The sequence below is a fragment of the Argiope bruennichi genome, chromosome 7 (genome assembly GCF_947563725.1).
Source record: "Argiope bruennichi chromosome 7, qqArgBrue1.1, whole genome shotgun sequence".
In the NCBI taxonomy this organism is placed as follows: domain Eukaryota; kingdom Metazoa; phylum Arthropoda; class Arachnida; order Araneae; family Araneidae; genus Argiope; species Argiope bruennichi.
Window position 1 is genome coordinate 59058275 of NC_079157.1, and position 23226 is coordinate 59081500.

At 27.4% G+C, this 23226-nt stretch overlaps 1 protein-coding gene across 1 annotated transcript in view; it reads left to right on the forward strand.

Annotated features, from left to right (window-relative positions):
• Positions 1-23226, forward strand: part of LOC129976156 (neuropeptide Y receptor type 5-like) — a 134630-nt gene that overhangs the window by 38453 nt on the left and 72951 nt on the right. Inside the window, exon 2 of the mRNA XM_056089584.1 lies at positions 5115-5481. The gene's annotated coding sequence lies outside the window, so the exon portion shown is untranslated. The remainder of the gene's footprint in view (positions 1-5114; positions 5482-23226) is intronic.

The window sequence follows — 23226 nt, forward strand, 5'->3', positions numbered from 1 at the left end:
GCGACTTTTTATATCGCCAAAACTTTGGTTGCAGCCAATTTCGAGAACTTTGGCTATCTCTCAAATCCTGTCACATTCTATAGCATTCGATGCCATATTACGGAAACGATGAAGAGATGAGTCAGTAGCCAAGTAAATGTATCAAGAATTGTGTGTAGTTGAGCGAAGTCTCTTTGTAGTGCTGATCTTTTACGAGTTCTCTTAGTGCCCTTTGTGCTGTTAGGTTTTTTACTGATTTGCTGCTTGTTTTCTGCCTTTTACTGAAAATTCTGTTTTATGCTTCATCTTTGTTTTGTTATTGGAAATTTGAGTTTTCGCATAGATTAATCCTGATATTCTTAAGATCATTCGAATTCAACTACCTCAAAATATTGGAAACTCACCTGAATTTCTACTTTAAAGGTAAGGATATTCCTTCACAATTCGTAATGACAGTCTCTGTTCTTAAGGATGGATATACTAAAGAGAAGCCCATTTAACTGATGGCTACTAAGCATACGTAGACATCTCAATAAACCTTCTTTTCCCCAAAACCTTTTAAGCGAGTGTAATGATGTACGCGACAAGGATATTCAGTCAATCATTATTAATAAAAAAGGGCGAAAACGTCTTAGTGACGTTTAGTAGTTTCTGGCGACTGCTGAAGTTTCATTGAACGGGCGTTTGGTGCATATCGGTACTGATGGAGTTAAAATGTCACTATTCCTGACTGATCCTATTGAGATTTTTCTCCGTACAGCCTAAGGATGTATTTTGAACAGGATGTATTTCTACAGCAGTAGTTAGTTTCAAATTAAAGTAATTTATAAAAATGTTTAATTTTTGATGTTTTTAGTTTTAATATATTAAAAAAATATAAAATATATAAATATACTAAGATATAAAGAACATTTAAAAATAGTTTATACTTGTTTGTCAACTACAAATTAAGAAAATCTCAGATTTCTAATTGATTAGAAATGGCATGAAAAATTGATTCCATAATTCTATTTTCGCATGCATGAAAGAAGTGAAATGAAATGAAAGTGTGAAAAGCCCCACACTTGAATGCATCCTTACAACTCACGAATCCCGTGATAAATGAAACGACTAACTGAAACTAAATAAACCTTAATAGATTAATTTAAATATTATCTTAAATAAAAGTATCAAATGTTTTTTTTATAATACTGGAGATTAATTTAAATGGAGAAATAAAAAAATAGCTTAGAAGTTTCTTTCTTGTGCCTAAAACTTCATACATTAAACAAAAATATAAATGCTTATTTACCAATTATTTAATATATTTTCTTGATAAAAAGGGTTTAGCAGTTTATAATGTAAAATGGATGTTAGTAGTAAAAGTCTGCCTTTGCATAAATTTCATCCGCATTCTGATTTAGTTTGATATATCTGATGTTTAAATACGAGTGTATTCTGACATCTGTTGATAAATTCATAAAATATTCGTTCATTACCCTTTTACAAAATAACCTGATGCTTTCTCAAAAATTTATGTTCCATTTGGATAGACATAATCTAAGCTATATTAAAGCTGCTTGATTAAAATTTCATTGTGATTCGAATCTTCATTGTTTACCTTGGTTAAATTATACTAGAGAGATTCAAATCTGAACCATATAAACATGGGACAAATATCCAAGATGCAAAATTATTTCTAAACAATAAAATAATCAATATTAATAAAAAAATAAAATAAAATGATATAGTTCCTTATACAAAGGCATATGCTGCATGTTTTTAAGTACTGTTTTAATAAACTCAGTTATATTAAATTCCCATTTCAACTATGAACTATTTTTCCATTGTAGTATACATTCAAAGGAACATTTGCATTATAAATCTTATAATCATATCATTGCATTCTTGTCTTGTAAATAACTTATGCAAAACAATGAAAAAATACATAGAATATTAAATTACTTATAATCTGAAGGGCAAATTGAAGAATTCACTTTTCTAATTCTTTTGAGACATTTGGAAATGTTTGTTTAAAACATTGAGGATTGTCTTTTGCAATACATTCGATTTCTAAGTTTTAAAATGAGTTTAAAATTTTCACATTTCTAAATTTTGTGAGATTGGTAATGTCCGCTTTATATTTTGAGGAATGTTTTATTCTTATGATAATATTCATTTTTGAGCTGTAATTCTGTCGTCTTTTACAGGTTGCAATGGACTAGGATTTAAAAGTTTAGCTTAAAGATCGAATAATCCCGAGATAGTAACCCAGCTTCTTTAAGTATTCTAAGCAAGTCTTCCGATATTGAATATATATATACTAATTTATTGCTGTATTTAAAATTTGTAAAGGGTGCTTGCTTAAATTATGTTTTTTAATCTAAAATCAGTTATGAAAATCATTATTTGAGTCATAAAATGACTGCCTGAGTCATTTATTTTCAATTATTCCTGGGTCATTTATTTACAATTTTTCTAATAAACTATTTAACCATATCAATTAAGTAATAAAATATGTAAAAAAATTAAAGATATAGAAGTTTTTTACGATCCCTCTATCTTACTTAATCTTAATAAAAACTTTTATTTTATAATAGCATTTTATTTTCTCCTATTCGGAACAAGAAATAAGAAAAATTTAATCCAATGATATGTCTAAATTATATAGCACTTGAAATCCATCCCGATGAAATGCATTAAAAGCTTACTGATAATGAAACTTAATTCAGAGAAGTACTTTATTTTTGCCAATAAAGATTTAGTCATAAAACGAGCGATAATTTTTTTTTCTAAGATAGTAAAAGTAAATTATTTTCAGCATACATTGCGTTTATTTGTACACTATTTTATGGTTTTACTTTAATATAAAAACAGTTATACATATTTTAGTGATTTTATAGTTAAGAGAACTGATAAAAATTGTTGCATTTATAGTTAATACATTGTTTTTACTACTTTAGAATGATAGAACATTTAGAATTCTACAATTCGATGAATTCTTAAACGGTGCAGTTTTTTTTTGCCACTATGAAGTTTTCGGACCTTTGTGCGGAATTTTTCAAGGATAATTATTTGCTCTGTAGTTGGCCTTTTTGAAAAAATTATTCGATTCTTTAAAAATGTATCTTTGCTTGTTAACTCAACGAATAGATCAAATTGATTAAAAATGGCTGAATTCTTTTTGAAATGGCTTAATAATTACATAAAGAATCTTTCACTAAAAAAAACTTTGGAAATACAATATCTATTTGCAAATACTAGACAATTAAAATTATGATGTGCAATATATAACATTTAATAACCCTATCATATGTAACTATAAAATAAATGCTATAAATAAAATTTAAAAAAATGTATTACATACTATCTTTTTGAAATACTGGGATTAATTTATGCTTTTCTGTCTGTATTAACGGTTGTCCTGCTTTTTATCTATTAATATGAATTTACAATTTAATATTGTGATTCTATAAGACTAAAAAATATGAATTTAATGCAATCAGTTTACTACAAAATACGCGTTTTATAATTTAATGATAAATTAGAGATTCAAGTATAATAAAGCTAGAAGACATTATTTGTGGTTGCTCCAAAATTCCGATATTTAACTATAATTAGTTGTCTAAAGAAAAATTAGTAAATAAATAGGACCATTATTTTAGGCTTGAGGAATAATTCAGAAACTAATTATATTTATTTTTTTTTTTTTTAAACTAAAAAGAAACAAGTGGAAGTGGAAGAAGGACATTAAATGTCGGCTCTAAAAGGAAAAAAAAATCTTGTTCTATCGTATACTGTTTGCTTTAAAATCAAAGGAAAAAGAAATGTTTTAGTCCATAAAATTTATACTTGAATTTCTACAATATGCAAATCTTGGAATAGTTTTTCTAGAATAGAACTAAAAGAAATTGCAGATCCATTTTAAGAGACCAATTTTAGTTGTTTCATTTTTTTCATAATCCTCTTCCTCTCTGAACTTGAAGTTTATATATTTCCAAAAAAAATTTCATTGTTATAAAGGTAAAAAGAAGTGCAGAAAATTTGTATTTTCATTAAAGTCAATTATCCATCAGTGTATATTAAAAAATGCTTTGGAGTTTCGAACTCGGTTATCATTCTGGAAATATTTTTAATATATACTAAGATTTTTCAATTAAAAACTGTTACTCTAGTTTTATTATTAGCGGAGAAAAATGAACTGCATTGGTAAGGACAAAATGCATTTTTCTTTTGGTTAAATATTGAGTTTTGAAAAGATATGTATTCGTATATTTTCTAAAATCAGCATTTAAATTGAAACAATAAATTTTATAAATGAACGTAATAATTTTTTTTTCGTATTTTATTGGTCAAAATAAAATAAAAACTCGTTTGATTCGTCATTTTATTTTCCTTGAGGAGTAAAATGAAAGACTTTCTGAGATCTCTTACAATGTAGTTTCCTTTTCATTTTTCGTTTAAGATAAATACTGAATTTAAATGAATTTCTCTTTTTTTTTCAACGAATACAAAAAATTTACTTTTCAAAACACCACATTCAGCTTTAAGATTTAAATGTAAATTCTTTTCAAATTAAGAAAAATGTGAAACCTCTGTTTTGAAACGAAATATTTTCTATTATTGAAATATGAGTACCAATTTTTTATACATGTTAAAACTGTATTAAGCTTGAAATGTGGCGAACTCAGCCAATAAGATTGCATTAATAATATACTTTTTGATTTGAAACATAAAACTTGTACTTAATATGAATATTTACTTTATAATTATTATATTTTTTGTAAATTTGTATATTATACAATATTTTCTACAAATTTTCCTTTTAGAAATGTAGATATTTATTTTCGGAAATAAAATGCCAATAGAAAATAGAAATATATACCCAAACTATTTTTTCAAATATTGAGCTGATTTGAGGATGCTGAAATTCTTAATTTTTTTATTCAATAAGCCTGCTATAGAAAAATTTAATTATCAAATCATTTTCTATTTAATAATTATTATTAAATTAATTTTATAATAGTTTATTATTAGTTAATTTTCTATTTGTAGTCTTTATTAGTGATATATAAGAAGTTATGGAGAAATTATTGAAAGCTGAAACTTTTGTTACTGGCATGTAAATGAAGTTTTTATATATTTTTCTCATCCAGAAAATGGCAACTAAACTTGAAATTTTCAAACGGTAACCGGCTCCAAGTGACTGTCATCTGTGAAAGCAGAGAGGAAAATGAAAATCAGGCTCAGTCGTCCGGCAAAAGATGATCGGACCCCTCTCTCTCTTCTCCACGCATGCGCACCAGAGGGTATGCTCTCCTAAACGTGCAACAGATTGGCCGAGGTACTCTGACGAAGGAATAGACCAAAAAGAAAGCTTCGATTTAAGTCTGCTCGTACTTTTTACACTCCTCAGAAGTCATCGTCTGTTGCTAGCTGATGCTTGCTTAAAATCGTTTGGCTGCAACAATTATTGTCTGCTGTCCAGTAAGCGGTAGCATTCGTCAGCTGTTTTTGAAAAAGGTAGGACTTTTGTTTTATGAAATTCATTCCATAAAGATGAGCTATACAAATAGTTTTTTTGAAGAAACTTTAATTGTAGTTTGCAAAAACTAAATGTTTGCAGCGCAGCTGCATTCGAAGATTGTTTTTCGAAACTTATATAAACATTAGAAAAAGTAAAAATGTTAAATTTAATTTTGTAGTATTATATGTTTCATGTGAGCATTTTAAATTAAGAATAATTTCCTTTTATTAAAATTGCATTTTTTATTATATTAAGCGCTTTGATTTTTTTTAAAAAAGAGAACAGTTTTTTTCAGGGAAATTAAATCAAAATACTGTAATTTAATTGAAAAGTGTTATAATTTAATGCATAAAAAGTACTGAATAATTTACAGTTGTTTAACGTTCCTTTGGTATTTTATGTAAAAAATTTTAAGAAGAAAGTGTAAGTTTTTTAACACAGTTAATGCATATTTGGTTTAATTTCGCAGTTTTAATGTTATTAAACAATTATATTGGTGGGAGAAATAGTTAATATGCGTTCAAAAAATATATACATTCTTTTTATATTATTTGTGAATTAGTTGGAAATGCGACAGACAAATTTGGTTTTCGTATTTCTGAAGTACAATAACAAGGAATATAAAAATTGTTTTGGGAACAAGTAGTAAATTTTATTAAATTTGAAATCTTATTTAATATTTTGAGTTGAATATGTTTGTAATCAAAAAAGTGTTTTTTGAAAATCCTAACTTAAATATTGATATATCAAGACTACATATAACTGGAAATATCATTAAACTTTTATTTAAGTTAATTATTGAATGTCTTGCAGAGATTAATATTTCTTTCACTTTCTTTATTCAATGCTTTTATTATTATTTCCTTAAATTCGTTGTTATTATACTGTAAAATATTTTATATTACATATTTTCAAATGTATATATTATTTATTATATTAGCTAATTAATCAAATAACGAATAATGGAAATTTGAAATATCTTTTATTTTTATAAGTTAAAAATAACTTACGAATTGTAATGGCATGATGCTTGGTATCTCTTCAAATGCACGTTTATTCCAAAAATATCTTGTCCAAAAGTAATTTCGACGAACGGATTTTCAAAATCCGGTAGTTTAAATATACGGTATGGAATTACTTGTAAAATTGCTTTATTTTTAAATTTGCAAATTTTGCTTGAAAGAACAAATAACCCACCCGTTGACCAAATTTTTGTAATCTAGTTTATTAATAAAATAAATTTTATATAGCTCTTCTGATTAGCTGCTGCATGCAGTGGCTTCTCTTCCCGTTTTTATAATAAAATATTATTTTCTTTTAACTTGATGAAATAAAATTCAAAACCAGTTTCTCTTTACTGCATTTCAGTTTCCTTTTGAATAAACAAACTGAATTTTAGAATTTTGCTTCATTTTAAGATAATAATAGCTCCTCAACTTGTATTAGAAAAAAATAATCAAATTTTAAAGAACGATTGTATACAAACTTATTTAAGAATTGCAAATATTTTAGTGTTGCTTTTCACTGAATGTTTTCAAGTATGGAATATTTCTTGAAATGTTTATGGCATACAAAAATGTATTAGTATAAGATTACAACCATTAAAATTTAAGTTTACTTCTATAAAGTAATAAAATACTTCAAATACATTATAATTTCATTTATAATAACGCATTTTAATTTCCTTCAAAATTGATTGGTACTTTGACCATTTGAATTTTTAAATAATGAATGTAGGCTTCACTATAATATTTTTAATGTGTTTTTTTTTATTTTTCATGTTTTTAAATAATATTAATAATTACTAAACATCATGATATATAAATTGTATGTTTTCGTAATCGCAAATAACGTATTCGAAGGAAAACTGAAAAGCATTTAACGATAATTCTTTTTTCACCGTTGAGTTTCTTAATCAGACTCCATATAATACTTAATTTAAAAAGATTTTAACGTTGGATTAAAAAATATTTTAATGAAATTCTGTATTAATTCACACATTTATGCCTATCACTCATTTTTACTATTTTTGAACAATTGATATTTCCGCTAAAAGAGATTGTTCATAACAAATTTTATGATATTTTTCTTTCTGAGACACCTTTTAACGGCATAAATAGTTAAAAGCTTTAGCTTTAAAAGCTTTTTATCGCTCGAGCGTTGTATACTCGTTTGAAATAAGAGTCGAGAAGTCTCAAAAGAAGAAAAAAGATTCAAAATATGTTTTATGATTTTAGTAAAGTTTCTTAGATAATAATTGGCCGTTTAATGTTTAAAAATTTCCAACAAACATGAAATTTTATCGGAATAAATTGCAGTGTTTTCCCTTAGATTTTGATGCAAAAGAATTGTTACCAATTTTATTTTTGGGGTAATATCTTTTTCTAAAATCTGTTGGTATTTTATTGAAAAGAAGTATTTTATAATATACATCATTTTAAAGCATGTATTAACACTCTTTTCTTAAAACTTTATTATTTTCTAAATACTAAAATCAATAAAATGACATTTATAGAATACATTTTAGTGTAACACTTATTACTATCATTCTCTTAGTGTCTGAATTAGATACGGAAATGTAACAAATGTGCTATAATGGATTAAATTGTATTGCTGTTCATAAGATTCAAAAGTAGAGGTATCGCTATTTCTTAGAGAATATAGAATTGGTATTTTGTATCCCAATGGTGTGATTTGCTGTAAATTTTGTACTGCTGACAATTTACATAGTGTTTTTAATTTTTATCAACCTGTCGTAAAAATGAGCGAATGAATCAGCTAACTTTTAAATTTAGTTTTCCTATAATATTATATGGTTTTAATACATATCTTGAAGTGATTTATCTATTATGATGAACTCTTTAGAGTAAAGACTTTCATAACTTTCCGAGAATTTACGATCTCCAATGGAAACGTTTTTCATACTTCATTTGTTCCATTTCCGATTTAGAAATCATCACATTTGTTATTTATTCTCTAAATTTGGGAAATTAAAAATCCGATTTTATTAAGAATTTGTTAAATATAAAGACATGGTACATATTAAGTTTGTCATAATAAATCAAATGCATGCGCGTTGTTCAAATGTGGACATATGGATAGGAAATGTAGAAAATGGATGCATTGGAGAAATGTGCAAGTATAGACAGAAATATAAATAAAGCCACTGTGGAGACTTAGGCTAATAGACAATGTGAGTTAGGAACTCTATCCTCCACTTTACTATGGCATCCTAGCAATTACTATGCACGGTATTGATATGGTAGATTTCGGGGAAAAGTCAACCTTGTCGCTCTAAGAAGAGTAGGAAGCAGCCTTCTCGTGGAATAGTAGTGGAACAGTTCCTGTGAAATGAGGGTAACTGGTAATTTCTCCAAGATAGTCGGACGCAATCTTTTTACTTTCTTATCTGCAAAGTATAGAGATATACGAATAGCAAATATATTGTAATTCTCAAAAAAAAATCGAACTTTAGATTTTGACGAATCTCTACGTTCCCTGAGTTCGAAAACAATTTTCGAACTTATGGTGAAGACATCATAAAATCATTCAGTTCAGCTTCTTTGTAAGGTTTTCAGTTCATGTGTCATCGGTATAAGGTTCACAACTATGAGGTCCGTTTCCAAATAGTATCATGATGCTTTGAAATGAGATATAAATACGACTAAATTTAAGATCCGACCAGCCAAAAGGAATTTTTAAGCATGTTGTTACACTAAAATCAAAACCTTTTCGTAGTTTATGCTGCGAAAAAGTCCAACATGCTCAATAAATGAATAGCGACATTATTTGACAAGAATCCCCGAAAAAATAGGTAACAAAACACAATTGATATTATACACATGAATAGCATACAGTAAACAGCAGCGCATAAACTACTAATAATAGATATCAAAAATGAAATTCCCTCCAAAACTCTATTAAATAATCATAACACAAAACTCTCGTAGAGAAAACATCTCTCTCACTCTCTCTTGACTCGGCTACTATTTTAACTCAACGGTCTTCCTTTCTAGTTTCTATAGCCATCATGACAGGGTAACGAATTTTCTAGACGAAATGCTAGAATTCGAGTTCTAATAGATTTATCGCTGGATTCTCGAATTTTGTCGTCTAATCACCAAAGCAATGGGTCGTTGATCTGGCATCCATTTATTATTCTTTATAGTTATCTGTAAAACTCTCTTCCTTGTCAAGGATCAAAATACAAGGTGAAGCAATATTACTAATAACTAAATTTTTCATTTGTGACAAAATGTGTATGGAAAACCCAAGGTATAATTAGGACGTTGAAAGAACAAGAAATCCAAATGTCCCAAAAGAAAAGTAAACAGCTTAAAAAATGACATCATTTTTTAAGTCATATCTTTTTCTAGTGATTTCTCATAGAATTTTTCGTGATACTTTCATATAATTTTCATATTGAATTTTTAGATATCTACCGAGCCTTAGGTGACATTCAATAAATTTAGTTCAAATATGAACAACGCAAATAGGCTCAAGGTCATAATTATTGATATACGTGAAGGAAAATCCATTTAATCGCTGCTTTGGGAAACCATTTAATAGCAGCTGCAAGCCTTTCTCAGCAATATTATATTCCATAAACTTGTTTTCTAATTTTTTTTTTCATTTTATATTAAGACTTTCTCTATTATGTGTATTTCTTGCAAAGAAATTCATGAAACTCATATATAGACAAAACTATTGAGCCAGTCTATGCTACAACGACATACGTTTACTGTTGAAATGGCTTAAAAGAAAATTTCAACAGGAAATATGATGGCATTAAATGCGATATTCTATTAAAACTGAATTTTTGGCTTCTTAGTTTTTCCCTGTATATTTTAGATTGTAAAAACTTTTCATTTATTGTATAATTCACTAGTTAACTGTTTTTGAGGGGAATGCTCGTCATGGAAAAAGTGCAACTTTTTGCGTTATGACGAGTTTATTCAATGGAAATTATTATATTTACAATTATACATATATAATATACTATAACAATTTAAGGCAATCAAAAAACATCAATTTAGATAGCATTTTCCTAACAGGTCTAAACAATTAACTGGTTAAACCTATATCTTATAAAGAACCATGTTTAATTTTCTAGACGATAAATCTCAGTTAATCGGTGTAGCTATTCAACAAGTTCAGCATAAGCTTAATACGAAAAAAGAATTTACTAAGAACAAATACCATTTACAAATTTCTTGGAATATTTTTTCTCCGGGTTCAGATATAGCTAATAATTTTGTATAGGTTTATTTTAAATAAATTCATATTATCACTAATAACATGATATTGTTTTGGTTAGGGAGTTTTGAAGCTCAAAATCGCGTAGACAATGAATATTGAAGCTCAGAATCGCGTAGGCAATGAATATTGAAGCTCGAAATCGCGTGGCAATAAATAAAGCATAAATGGCAATTTTCATCGTCATCTTTTAATCGCATTTTTTTACCTGCTTTTACCAGTGTTGCATTATTATTATGTATGCTTCTTTGAAAACAGATGCGTTTCTAAAAGGTTGACATGCTTTTACAAGTATTGCTTTATTATTACGTATGCTACTTTGACAGCAGATGCGTTTTTAAAAGGTTAGCAAAGAACAAAATCATCGTATCTTTTATATCATCTAAAAATCGGTCGAGCTCCAAAACTTTGTTTGCCAGCTAGAAAAACTGAAAATGAAATATATATATATATATATATATATATATATATATATATATATATATATATATATATATATATATATAGAGAGAGAGAGAGAGAGAGAGAGAGAGCGAAGTCTCGTGATTGTTTCAAACTGGTTAATGACTTAATTTAATTAAGACAAATATTGACTTAAAAATAATAATGTTCTTATATGATGACTTGAAATTTGCGATCGTAGATTTCATTTAAATTTTTTTTATCAATTCGCTAGTAAACTTTGGTAATAAACTGGTTCGCTGGGGTTATTTTTTATATTTAATTTCAGATAAATCAGATATAACTGCACATAAATAATTCCATCTAATGGTCGGGCATTAAAGCAACATTATTTAATCGCCTTGCACATGCTTTATTCATAGTGCATTATCTATTCAAATGGAGACCAGTCCTCTGACATCATTACGCTATTAAGAGTGCCAATGTGTAATTCATCTATCTTCTAAATTTCACGGTATTATTAGATTACTTTTTAATTGGTCTTATAAACTGCGTAGATATTAAACAAAATCTTTCTCTTTTAAGTTTCAACAGTGAAGGAAAATCACGATTTGATTATTTACTGAAACAATAAAAGCGGTTAGCATTTCAGGGGAAAAATATAGTCTATCGTTGGAAATTAGGCCCAACAAGTGATGCTTTCAATTTACTGCTAAATAAAAATAATATAATAATTTAATAAATTATTTTAAAAATTATTTCACATTTTGAAATGGTATCAAATGTATTTTTGAACAGAGTAATATTTCAAAGAGTTATTGAAAATAAACTCCAAAGGCAATTTGATTTATAATTAACTAAAATCTAAAAAAAGAAATTGCATTAAAATGCACATTTCCTTTTTTAAAAGTGTATATGGACCGAATTTGGCAGTTGAAGACACCCGCACGCACGCACGCACGCACACACACACACACACACACACATTTCTTCATTCCTTCTAAGAACTTATCTTTTATCTCTGAAATTAGGGAAATATAATGATTGGAACCATATTTCAAAATTGTACATCAGTGTATTTTAATATTAGTTCTTTCACCAGTAAATAATGTTTTCTAAGCGATGGAGTTATCAGACGAAAAAACATCGATGGTATTTGCCAATAAAGTCGAAATATGCAATTTAATCCATCCACGAACGTATTGGATATCAGACTGTGCAAGCAAATATATTGACGAAGCTATTCCTTGATTGTGCTGTAGTGGATTGAATACACACAGTGTAATCCGTCAGTAATGGTGTTTGATATTTTTCATGTTTTCAAGGTATGCTGTTCAAATTTTTGATACATGCTTGCTAATATGTTTTATGGTCGATACAATTTTAAGGACCCTATTTTTATCAAATGTTAAAGTATCAAGTGTTTCGTACTAAACATTGATTTTTATCCAAACTCGTACCTTTTTGCTGCAGTTTAAAATAATTAAGTTTAGTAAAGATTGTCGATTAGACTTAGTTCGAAGTGGATGGTTTTCTTTTCTGCTGTTACCTATTCAGAAAGATCTTGTAGTGGAGGAGCTGATTGTTGGCATATAATTTTGCATTCTGTGATTCGTTTTGAGTGAGCCGACCTTCCTTATAAAATGAACTGCTTTTGGACGATGCACGAATTTTGCTGCCAAATTCCGGTTTTGGTGAGGCGAGATCTTGCACATTTAGTGTTATGAAACTATAATATTGCTTCGTTGCACAATTAATCTTAGAGTAAAAAGAGAATTTTATAGATAACTTTATTAAATGTCAAGTCAATGATTCCTGGATTTTTGCTACAAACTTGGCGATCTTTTTATGACTTGGAGACAAATTTCATTATTTTTGCAACAAAACTGAAGGCTCTCAAAAATGCAGGAGTTAAAGCGATATCCATATTAGGCAAGGAGATATAGAAATTATTCTATAGCTTTCGATGTCTCGTATCTCATACCTCTAAACATGAGAGGCTACAGCTAATAAAATCTGTCAATCGAATTCTCTTTCCTCAGTGTGTTCATGGGATGAGATCTCTAACTCTAATGTATTTTTTAAATAGCGACTCGCTGTTTGTATGCGTGTTATGATTTCTATTAATACTGTCTTTGTGCTCGTATCTGACGCGGTATGTTTCCTTTTTTTTGCATATTCTTGTAGAAAAGCGATGTTATCCGTCATCGAACGTCTATGACTTTTTAACGTACACTTGCCAGTCTTTAATATTATCATCACTTATCTTCCATTTTTCGTTTATGTATGTTATTATGTACTTCGTTAGATGTGTTTAATTAAGGGCTACCAGTTGAGTGGATTGGAGATCTTTTAAGACCACTCAAGGATTTAAATTAAGGTTCTACTTTTTGAATTAAGAACGACGTTAATGATTCTTCAGTATTACTTTTTGACATTAAGGAAGACCTTAGTGTTAATGATTATTCCTTCTTAATTTCCGACATTAATGAGGAACGTAGTGTTAATGATTCTTCCGTTTTATTATTTGGCATTAATGAGGATCTCAGTGTTAGTGATTCTTCCGTTTCACATTTCAAATTAATGAAGATCGTAGCATTAATGATTATTCGGTTTTACTTTTTAGCATTAATTTAGATCGTAGTGTTAATGATTATTAAGTTTTAGTTTTTAGCATTGATGAGGATCTCAGTGTTAATGCTTCTTCTGTTTTACTTTTTGATATTAATGAGGATTTTAGAGTTAATGATTTTTTCGTTTTACTTTTCATCATAAATGTGGATTTTAGTGTTAATGATTCTTCGGTTTCATTTTTTGACGTTCTGGTTTTCCATAGTGCCTTCCTACTACCGGTACATTATTTTTTCGGCTTGGGAGTGTCCGAATTTTTTTATAATTCTTGTCTGTAATCAGTTGCCTTATTCATTTGACTATGTTTTAAAATTACGAAATATGTCCAAAAATAGAATAAAAGGCTGAAAACCCTGTCGAAAGCCCCGGTTCTAGTCTGACCAAAATATTTCTAGGATTTCTTTATAAGCGAGATATTAAATAACTAAATGGAAAATTATTTTCATACCTACTTTGACTCATTCGCAAATTATTTTCATATTTACTGTGAAATATCTGATTACATGCGATTGAGAACAACTATTATTAATTGTAATGAAGTTGAGAAAATAAAATAGCCTTTAACTAATTTCTGGATTTAATTTTTCTCCAGTAATGGAGGGGTTTCTGGCCTTCTCAGATTAAATACAGAGATAGGTTCGTCCCTAGTAATCTTGATATTTTAGAGATTTGGCTCCGTATGATGTGTTCTTATTTTCACGAAATTGTTACAGTTTATAATTTATTTATTTTATAAAAGAAAATTTTCCTATGAACTCTATAGGGGTTTTTTCCAAACTTCTTTAAGGAATATTTTGACGATTAAAGAAAAGTAAAAATGCATTACAATTGGATAAAATGCAATAAATTTTGACCAATAAATTGTTACCATTTATTTTACAACATCATTCTAAGTGCATTAATATAGGATAAAATTATTCAAATATACAATTAAATTATACAATAAATATTAAAAAAAATACAATTAAATATAAAATCTTTCAGTTAATGTAAAGAAATGCAGCATGTTCATAATCTACTTACTTTTAATGATAATAGTGAGATTAATCTTTTGATATAATATTAATAAACTTTAATAGTTATTCCACTTCTAAATTTTAGATTAAGCTATAGCATTTTCGTACCAATCATTAATCATTTCACAGTCAAATGTTGGACAACTTCCCGGTGTGGCATATTAAACTAAATACAGACTGATCACCCTCGTTGCTTACAGACTATGTCAATTTATCCAAGATTATTTAGTGTAGTCAGACAACCCTTTCAGAGCATGCCCGAGATATTGGTATACGTTTCGAATGATTCAATAGTAATTTTTTCCTCAAAAGAATTATTATGACCTTTTATGGATCTCAATAATTCATTAGTTATCTACTTTTTTTCTGTTACTATCTCTTCATCTTCAAATATTGTGCATCATTCATTATCTCTTATGTTCTATTTTCCTCTTTAAATTCATCTTCTAAAAATTTATTACTGTGTTTTACTGATTTTTATGCGAAAAATTAAATAAAAGTACTATTTCCATAATAAAAATGTTTGACAAAAAAGAAGAAAACACTCTTCTAAGTCTAAACATTTGTTCCGATTTCGCCAATTTTTATATCATATGAAGGTTTGCGACTTCGGCTGCCCCTTATTCTCCTATATTCGAGTGATATCTCAAAATTAGGAATGTGTTTCGCCAATGATTATGATCCACCATTCACTATGGGTTAAAAAAACCATTACAAAATCCCCTATCTCAAACATTTTATGGATTTTGCCAATTTTTATTAATAAAATACTATTTCCATAATTAAAATGTTTAGCAAAAACAAAGAAAACACTCTTCTAAGCCTAAATATTCGTTCCTATTTTGCCAATTTTTATATCACATGAAGGTTTGCGACTTCGACTGCCCCTTATTCTCCCATATACGAGTGAAATCTCAAAATTAGGAATGTGTATCCCCAATGATTATGATCCACTATTCCCTATGGGTTAAAAAATAACCATTAAAAATCCCCTACCTCAAATATTTTATAAATTTTGCCCTTTTTTATTACATATGAAACTTATGATACTTAGATATGTTATCAATAATCGCCCATCCCTTCGCCCTTTTTTGCAGAATATCAAAACTATATCTTTTTTGTATATTCTCTGAGAAGAAAAATGGAATTTGGTAGAATCTTCTAATCTCATTCACAGCATTTAATTCATCATATTTTATTTTATTATTATTTTATAAAAAAAACAAATAAATAAATTATCAATGGTCACTTTTCCTCGCTTTTCTCCCAGTTTTAAATATCAAACTTTTGTACAGTGCCACTCTCAATAATTGGACCGATTTCGCAATTTTTTTTGCCACTTTTTTTATCACTTAGCCCCGTATCAGAATGCTCTGTGTTTATTATGAAATATAATTTTACTCTGTCATGGATAAGCCGGCCCAAACCGGTGGAGCTAGCTCTACACTGATGAGGTAATTTTAGACTTGTCTGCAGAGCAAACGAGGCGTGCAAGATATATCATCAAAAATGTACTTGGGGAAGAAATGTTGGTTGTAAAGATTTGAAAATGAGGAATTTGTGGAGAAAATGAAGCGGACGAGTCCATTTCTTCACTCCGAATGCAATGAAATATCTTTATGCAATTATAATCAGGTTCTGGCAATTTTGGGGATTTGGAAGTTTAAAATAGTTACTTCATTTGATATAATGCAAGTAATCAAAATTGGTTGATTTGATCCCGTTTTATTAAATTATCAAAAGGGGAAAGCAACTGACCGCAGGGAATGACTGATAACTGCAAATATACCTTATCACGATATTTTAATAAATTATTAAGATTTAGACTTCTTTAAATTTGAAGAGAAAAGTGATTTTTGATTATATTTTTATCTTCAAATGCAATAACTCAAAGACAAAAAGCGCTTGAAAGATGGCAATTGAGATTTGGTATATGTATCAAAGTTGTAAATTCCTGTCAAATTTAAAAAGTAAGCAGCTAAAGAAAATGTTGCCTTTTGTTCTTCCAAGAGCATATATATGCTATAATTAGAAAACACTATAAGCTTGATGAATGCATGCATTTTAATACGTTACAAATGCGCATCACAGTTTGAAATAAGTTGACTTTCTAGTTGAATTGAATTGAAATAAGTTGAAGATCACCGTGACAGCATTAACGGGAACTAAAGTTGAGTCCTAAGACCATAACTGGCCACGGTGCAATCTTTCCTGTGGGGAGCATGTTCCGTCATCGGTAGTAGGTAGTCGAACCCACGCCATTTTTGGATCCACTCGGAAGGAGGGGGCGAGAATCCATAATCATACTGGAAGTTTTTCGTCCTCATATCTGAAGTTTTTCCTGGTGAGACTGAAACCGATAAAATGATAGACGCATGTTAGATGCATGAATTTTAGCATACGATTTCATACAACAAAATTAAGGAAAAAATAGACTAATAAATAATCTCAATTATAGAACAAATAGAATGATGGAAGGAGATACTCCAGTTTCTTATTCTCTGTATTATAAAACATTAAAGACAGAAGAACCCATTTTGTTGTAAAACATAAAGTCAAAAGAACTCTTCTTATTTCATTAGATTCAATAATTATAAATGGAATATATAATGTATTTACCTAAGGTATATTATTAAAATGTAAATTATAAAAATTTCTGATCAAATCATATTAGCGTTAAATAAGTATAAATTATTTCAGTTATTATCTGAAAAAAAAAATAACAAAACCGAAACTAACAAAGTTTCAAAATTATATTAAGTCCACTTTATTTTTCCGAGGATTACATAATAATGCAAAATAATTTAATTATTCAAGTATTGCTTCTATCAAAAATTGAGTATTTTCTATCATTATTAATAAACATTAGTTTTAAGTTGCCTGAATGTGAAATAAGCCTGGAGTCTATCTTTGTAACAAATACATTTTTCTCGATAAGAATGTGAAAAGAAGCGAAAGCATTCGCGGAAAAAAAATCAATTTATTCATTGCTTTAATGAAATATCTCAAATTTGTGAGGCCAGATATTTATAAAAATTACCACATCATTTATTTCGTGACAGTAATATGTCGCAGAATTTTATGAAGGAATATTGTTTAGGAATAATATGAATTACCACTTTCTTTCAAAAATTATTACTAATTCTTTCTCTAATTTTGAAACAATTTTATGTGATTTGATTAGTTTCCTATTTGTAAAGATTGGATTTTGTAATTACTAGTTAACTCACTTTTTTATATTCACGAGTTTTTAAATATTTTTATTATGTATACTTGATGATAATATTCCATTTTAATATTATCAAAATTCAATTACTAATAAATGGAATGAAATGAAATAAATTTTAATTTTGTATACTTGGTGCCCCTTAGAAGAGAATTTTTGGAAAATTAATTTCAGAATTCCATGTTATTTATAAGGTACACGATATGTTCGGGATGAATTTTTTGAAAAACGTTCGTAAATTGTTATCGTTTTAAATATTTGCATAAAAAGGATTGAAAAAACATCTATGAAACCAAAATAGAGCAGTTAAGTGGAATTAAAAAAAATTTGAAAAAAGGCCTTTTTGCTAAACAGATATAAAACAAAAATTTTCTAGTTTAGCGATTTATCAAATGATTTGCTTAAAATTTTTAAGATAGCTTTCGAAATATATTTTCTAGTTCCTAAACTAAAACAACAAGCTGTATTTCAATATATTCTTTAAATATTGGGGCAAGACCGATTAAATAACACGAATTTTCAATTGTTTTGCCATTGTGAATCATTGTGATAACTATACAATATTTCTAAGTGGATAAATTACTTATTATTTAATTCATTAATTGTAGAACATATTGATAAATTATTAGACCAAATATGAAGAAAAAAATGTATATTATATAGGAATTTATCTGGTTTTTTTGTAAGAAAATTCCGTCATATTCTGCATTTGAGAAAATGGCATCAAAAAGTGTAAAATATCATAAAAACCGATGTGAATGCAATAAAAAACAGTGCAACTTTGCAAAAATAAAGACTTAGAATCAAAATTCTAATGGTTTTATGAAGAAATCTGTTAAAATAATATTAAATAAAAATATTTCATAAAAAAAATCGACTTTTCAACATAGTCCCATACTTCAAGTTCGAATAAGGCGAATATTACACTTTTTATTAAATTAAAGTATATTTTAAAGTCATGGAAATGATTAATAAACGATGCATTTGAAGCTGAGTTTCAAATAAAAAAAAGTCAGTATCTAAATTTTATTTAACGGCTTACAATTTTTTATTACAAACACAATTATGATTTAAAAACCTTTTTTAAGGTGTATGTACACACTTGAAACTTCGAAAATCGTTCAAAATATCGAATATTTTTTTTATTGCTTAATAATGTTCTCTGATCCTTTAGTTTTTTAACGATGCCAAGATGTTGTTAATATTCGAAATATTTATCGAGTTATAATTATTTTTCTTGAGGTGCTTTCATTAAAAACTCTAGTCACGATGTTTTTAAAATTCATTTTATGAAGAATGATATTTTCTCACTACGTTGCTTCATTCAAACAATCATAACTCGACAAGAAATGAACCAAATACAGTTACTTATATATCAAAATAATCTGTATCAAATAGCGGATGTTTTGTGCCTCAATCAAAGTTATATTTATAGAAATAAATTTTTAATAGCTGTTTAAAGTTAAAATTCCAGAAAAAATCACGCTTTTTCTATTCATCGTTGATGAAAAAATTGTTTAAAAAAAACTGTACATTTTTATAACTTGTTTGAGGCAGACAATATGAAGACTAATATTAGGCATCATTTCCAACTAGAATTGTGTGTCTGTACAAATTAGAATTTAAGATATCATGTTTCAAAAAATAGGCTAATGAGCTCATTAAATATTATTTAATTAATTAATAATTAGTGTAATATGGTTTTTTCTCACTGAAATGAGTTTAGACATATATTAATAACCAACTGTGAAAAAACTGGATTTTTAAAGTTAAAATTTTAAAAAAAAATCTTCAAGTGTGTACGAAAAGAAATTATATATTTCACATTATATATATTTTATACATAGATATGTTTTAATACATAAATATATATTCTTTAATAATTCAAAAAGAATAAAACTGAATATTCTTCTTTGGATAGACAGTAGTTTTCGCATAGCAAAGAGTTGACATGAAATGCCATCATCGTATCGGAAGAGGACAGCAACACGTATACTTAAAATGACATATCAAAACTTCTGAACTCGAAGTCAGCGAATTTTCACAACGGCTTTACTATACTGTGCATATCACATTTATATCACTATATTTTCACCACATGTGGTATTATTATATTTAGCACATTTGATGCTCAAATGAGTGGGGGATATAGCTAGCAGAAAAAAATTTCGAGGTTTGATCTTTAAATTTCGTCGAATTATTTGAGTGTTTCGGCTTGAATGAATTTATACACAAACTTTACAAGTGAGTAATTAACTAATTTTAAAGAAACGCATTAGTTTAATTAGAAATGCATTGTATTATTTAAAATATATTGCATAACAGGGATTATTTCCCTTGTTTATTTTTCCTAGGAAATTAAGTTATATGTGTTTTTAAGTAGGGTGTTGCTCCCTAAATAATTGGAGTTACTTAATCGAAGATAACGGATGTCGCTTAAGGGAATGCTAGGTTTTAATTTTGGTAAAATAATCCAAATGTATTCTTCTACTTATATTCTAATTCATATTCATTGCAAAATAATTTTAGGACAGGACTAGAAATATATAAAGTCTCAATACTCTAAAATATTGGTAAAAAGAAATAGCAGCTTTTTAGAAAACATCAGATCACAGAGACAAATTTCGACTATTTAATCTTCAGATACATAATATTTTCACTGTTGTGTTAGATTATAGTTTATTTTTTGCTCATTATTTGCGGATTAAAGACAGTTATTCATTTTTAAAATTCCAGATAAAGCATCAAATCGCTGGATTATTTTCTATAAAATTATGACAGGATTATATAAAGGCATTCAAATCTTGCTATATTTCAGTTATAATGTCATATTTTGGCATTTAAAAAGACCATGTAAAAAGAAACATAGAATTTCTTTTTGACCAAATGTCTAAATTGCGTGACTTGTAGCATTTCATGACGTCCTTAGACTAAAAGAACGAAGAATGTTTCGAACGTTTATGGTACTCTAGAATAGTAGTAGATAAACATAAATGGCATTTCTTTGCGATTTCATAAAATATTCTTTGTTTTATTAAAATATAATAACCAGTTCATATATCACTATTATTTTAAAATTAAAAAAAAAGTTTCAGCTGGTATTTTTAATTTATTCTATTTTTCAATTTGTAGTAACATAATTTGACATTAATTTTAAACAAAACTGTTATAAACATTTAAACAGTTCTGACATTTTCGGGAAATTGATATTTATATTTAGAAAATTTGTATTTAGCTAGTAATCTGATAACTAAAAATAACACTTTCCATATGAATAAAAACAAATCGAAACTGAGCAGAAATTTATAATAAATACGTTTATATTAACCTTTTGCAATTATGAGCTATATAAAAATCGTTTGGTACTTAAATTCGTTAAAATATAACTAACTCTAAATCGTTTGGTTGATTTTGTACTTTCGACATTTTACTCAAATTTTTTTCATTTTATATTGTGCAAATGCTTATAAATAAAAGTATCTAAATTGGAAAAATCATTTTTAATCGACATATTAACTCGCTTCATTGAGGTGCTTTTCGGATCGCGATGTTGTGTTTTTGATTTATTTTTTTTACATTGTGCCAGCAAAGCAATTATAATATATATATTTTTAAAAACAATATATCTTTTATAGTATGATTTACTAATTGTTGAATATATGTGCATATATTATATATCACATATGTTTTTCTACTAATACATTTAGCGAACCTCAAAACAGGTTTTACAGAGCAAGTTCTCCGCATAACCAAAAAAATTGTGAGTTAATGTATTATTATTATAAAATATAATATTCCTCTTGCTATAGTATAATATAACAATATTTCAATTGTTAAAGCTTTTCAGAACTTTTAAGACTGGTGCAATGAACCTCAACATTACTTAAAACGTATATTACTTAAATCGATGCACTATTATGAATGCCAGTATTTGAAAGTTATCTACGAATGTTTACATGTTTGGACTAAAGGGAATGTGTTATTCCCTTCCGTGTTTACTTCTGGAAATGCTTTCAGAGTAGACAAACATGCATTATTGTAACACTGGTTCCATGATTCCAGAAATATCAAATATCAAGGAATTTAAAGCATTTCGTATTTCTAGAATGGATAGAGGAAGATGACGTGGGTGAAATAAAATTCTATGATCTCTTGCTAAGCCTTTTTCTCTTTACTGAATCAGATAAACTTGTTTTGAATGATATATTATTATAATCACATATTGAATGATATTTTAATATAACGATTATTATAATTTTTTTAATATTTTTATATTCTAAAATTAGTGTGCCTTATTATATAAATCAGATAAATTTGGATATCTAATTTATTTTTAATCGAAGATCATTAATATGCATTTTTAAATATTTGAAATATGCTATCAGCAATTTAATTAGTTTATTGAGGATACATATAAAGTAATCAGTTAATTTTAAAACTGACTATTTAGCGAAATTTTAATTGGAGAATAGTTGAAAGTACAAGATGTTTATTTAGACCAAAGGAAATATAAACAATTGTTGTTCTTTACTCTCTTTATAATATGACGAAATTGACAGAGTTTTCTTGTTTTACCCTTTCAGAATATCAGAAAAGGACCCTAAATTCGACACCTCTTGCATTAAATATACTGATTAGAACATGTCATACAGATTTATTTGAATTTACGCGTAAATATATGGCAAAATCATATTTATCTCCATTTCTTTTATGAATGATCCATTTTTTAAGTTTATCTTTACTTTCTTGCTTATGTAATTTATATTTTTAACACTTTTATTAAATATGAACTCTTGGGATGATATTTTGTAATTGATTTTTCAGTCAGATATTCGATGCATTAAATGTGAAAGATTACATTTTATTTTCTTTATCAACATATTATTTTTCTTATTTTCAGAGTTTGATAATAAGAAATCATTAATAAAATTAATTTTTGACTCTTTGTCAGTGAAATTATCAATAGATAAAATAAAAAACAGAGAATAATAAAAATAGTAAAATTTCTGCTTTAAGAAATTTTAAATAAGTACGAAAAAAATTTTAAAATAATAAACATAAGTGTCATAAAATATTTTCAATAAATTATTATTTGCAGCTTGCATTGTATTTATTGTGAAAATGTTTTGCAAAGAAAAATAAAAGACAGGATATTTAAGCTAAAGATGATCTTTATAAATTTGTTGAATAAAATTTATATTTAATAAAAA